Source organism: Drosophila pseudoobscura, chromosome 3 (assembly GCF_009870125.1).
Source record: "Drosophila pseudoobscura strain MV-25-SWS-2005 chromosome 3, UCI_Dpse_MV25, whole genome shotgun sequence".
In the NCBI taxonomy this organism is placed as follows: Eukaryota; Metazoa; Arthropoda; class Insecta; order Diptera; family Drosophilidae; genus Drosophila; species Drosophila pseudoobscura.
This window is the reverse complement of record NC_046680.1, coordinates 14,496,353-14,500,104: the sequence shown is the minus strand read 5'-3', so window position 1 is coordinate 14,500,104 and position 3,752 is coordinate 14,496,353.

Genomic DNA, 3,752 nt, shown 5'->3' with positions numbered 1-3,752 from the left:
TGAAGCACATCCCAATCAGAAGCCAAACCTAACTATACACCGATTCATTTACTCATCACTGACAGCCCTTGGCCCTGCCTATGCCTATGCCCCCTGCCATTGCACACAACATTACACCGGTCTCCACTCGTCACCCGCCCTGGCAAGGGACATGCATCTCTGTCAAAATGCAAGGCGCGAATTGTAAATTTGCAAATGCCGGAAACGCAAATTTTCCAAACTTGTTACCCGGCTGAACCACCACAGCACCACAGCGCCATGGCACTAGCCCATAGTCAGCCCACCAAAACAACAACCACAACAACAAAAACAACAATAGATGCAACCGAAGTTTTGGCCAAATATCTAGCCACGAAGAGAGAGAGACAGACAGACGGCTGATAAAAAGAGAAGTTAAATTAGAAATTGGCCCAGGCCCGAGGCAAACTGCGTTGGCGTTCGCGTTGCAAGTCGGCATAGAACTTTGCATTACAATTGGCTGGCAATTTCTGTGATGGGCTCCTGGCACGCAATGGACTCCCTGGACTGTCCTCCCTGGCCGTCCGAAAACCTGCCGAAAAGAAGGAGACAGAGGATAGGAAAAGCGTACGGATCCGACGGATGCATAAATTTTGGCTGCCTAAAAAGAATCGCAACAATTAAAATGCTAAATCTAAACTTGACGCTTGGCAGCGATCAGCAGGGCTGAGCCGGTCAGAGCGGGGCTGACCTATCATTAGAGCTGGCAAATGATGCACTACATCCGCCAGGGAGTTCACCAATAATTCTTAACCCCCAGTCAAGTCAAGCCGAGCCAAACCAATCATTAGGCATACGCACGAAGACGACCCCTGCCCTGATCCGGGCAGACGCATATATCACATGTGACGCGGAACAAGAAGGAAGAAGGAAGAAGGAGGTATGGCGGGGATCGTATCGTACGGAGCGCACTGACTGACTGCGAAATTCCAGCACGTATCAATCTGAAAATGGTGAAAAATGTGCCCAGCCGATCTGCAACCTTTTGCATACTCACTGTATCTGTATCTACATCTTCCTACTCGTACGTGTATCTGTATCTGTATCTGTTTCTGTATCTGCATCGATTTTATGGCCCGTTCTCAGTCATAAATCAGTTATCCTAGGGCCCCGGGCCTGTTGTGCATATTCATGAGTTTGATTGAACTTATAAATCAGAGCCGAAACCCATCGGATGTGAATATTCCACCGGAGCTGGGGTTTCTGATGGAGCAGGGGCTAGGGCTTGGGCTGGGGCTTTGGGAAGAGCGGGTCCCTGGCCAGATGCCTGCGTCACCTGCTCTCTGACCCAACGGTTGTGCCAGAAAACTTAATTAATTTGACACATATCAAGGGTCGCTTGCGTTGCTATTCTAGACCCTCTGGTTTTTGCCTGTTTTTGCGTTACCATCGAAAGAAATGCGCTAATGAAGCAAGCTGAGAAATGTGTGTTTTGGCCTTTGTGGTTTTCGGTTTTCGGTTTTCGGTTTTCAGCTTTTCGGTTTGTTGTCGGCGCTTTTCGCGAGAGACCGCCAAAAAGTCGCCAAGGCATAATTAATCATGCACCAACATTCTTCTGGGCTTAGAGTTCCGCTGTGTTACCTTTTTTCCACTGGCCAGGTTAACTGAACTAAAACGCAGTTACCCCGTCTCCGAGCTGAGCGCAAAAACAAAAGCAGAATGGCCATAGCTAGGAGTGATATTAACATATCATTATGATAGCCATTAGCACTTTTAATTGATGAGTTTTTGCTGCCGTTCTTCTCTTCACTTCACTTCTCTTCTCTTCAGACAGTCCATTCCTCCGGAGCTGCCGCTCCATCACTGCACTGTTGCCAATCATTTGTCAATGGCCCGGCCCGGCTCAAAAGACAGGGCCCGACGGACCGACGGATGGCTGAAGATGGCCGCAGGTCGTGAATACCGAAACTCTCAATAGGGAATTGAGAACTGGAAATTAAGAATGGGAAATGGGAATTTGGCTCTTTTTCGAATCCGCAAAGGTCAGCTGGGGCTGGGGGGGAAACAGTGAATGGGTTGAATGTGAATGTGAATGTGATGGAGTTGTCTAGATCTCGCATCGTATCACGTATCACGAACGAACAGTTTGTTTCAAAACAGTAAGACTGCTTCCCAATTGAGACCAATAATCCATAGATCCCTTTGATCAAGGAAAATCTTTAATCGCTTAGTGTGTAGTACAAAATAATATACCGGCCTTGTCATATGACATTTGGTCACTGCTGCCTTACAGTTTCGAAACGCGTTGTATATGGAAAGTTTTGGAACGGACCCACCACGACGCTGTTCTTTATTTGATATCAAAAGACTGCAGATTTCAAAATGCTGAAATTGATATCTTTCTTCTCCTGATCTGTTCCGCATCTATTCGATCCGGCATTGGTTGGTGTTAGTATCTCCGACTTGAGAGGGACTGTAGTTCTTTGAGCATATCCGAATTCATTGATGAATGTTGGCAAGAGTCTTGGGCTAATGGATTCGCTCGGCTCCGCTCAGACAGAATTCATTATGATTTCCTGAGCGCATCAATTAGTGAATGAGGGTGAAAATAGTATTGAACAATTAACTGACTTGGCACCTTTCCCCTAATGAGAATGTTCGAAGAGCCAATACATTTGACGGCTTCCATTCCTTAGGACATTTGATGAATCACATTTGCTGTGGCATGTGGCCAGCCGCATGTGGCATGTGGAGTTGGATTCCTGAAATTCCTTTGAAGTTGCTGCGGAACATGCAATTAAACAAATGTCTAGAGCAGAGTACCGTTAGGGGTGCTCTCCTAGCGAATCCGGGTAGAAAAAACTCCACCGAAAAAATGCCCCAGAGCTGAAGACCGTAGTCGGGAGCCCAATCCCTCTTCAAAGGGTTTCCTTTTGGCTTTTTAAGCCAAACACGCCTTCTAAGCTCTTTGGGGGCACTGCGGCCTGGCACATGTTGGACACAAGCCTTGTGGTCGGCAGCCGCAGCCCCGCCTCCAGACGCCAATTATGCGGAGAGCGAGCCCCAGCTCAAGGATGCAGGACAGGACAGGAGAGCGCCGGACAGGACAGGATGTGTGTGCTAGAAGCCGTCGGCGGCAGCCCAAAATACAGAAAAATCTTGAGAGCTATACAGCAAAAGCGAAAGTTTGCCTAAGACTTGGTCTGGACTTGGGCCAGCGACAACTGCCCGGCGGCCTTAACGGAAATGGAAATTATCAGAGCGGCCAGGAGGAGGCTGCTCGAAGGGGGCCGTTGGGGGGATCAGGCCTGGCGAGGCAGAGAGGCACAGAGCCAGCGAGGCAATTAGGCAGCGCCTCTTGGACGTGAGCATTAAATTTTGAGCCGAAAGTGGCAGATACATCAAAAGTGAACGCAATCCATCATCTTGCGAATCACGGCGTGATGAGAGCAGCGCCGACAAGTCCCCCCCCATCCACGGTCCCCATCCAGAGATCCATCCTTTATGTTGATGACCAAAGAGAGCTGTCTGGAGCTGGCGCGTTCGCAGCACGAGCTAAAAGACTTCAAATGCAGCAACCGTTAGATAATCCGCCTGGAGTGGGCACCGAGGCCTGGTCAAGGTCGTAATTAATTGGATTCAGATACAGAATCTTTCTGGTGCCGCCTGATCTACTTCTGAGACACCACAATCGAAGCGGCGAAGGGCAATTAAAACAATTACGAGTACCTGGGTCTTGAACTGGGACGGCAACTGCGACTGGAACTGCGAATGGGACTCTGTCTGGTTCGGTT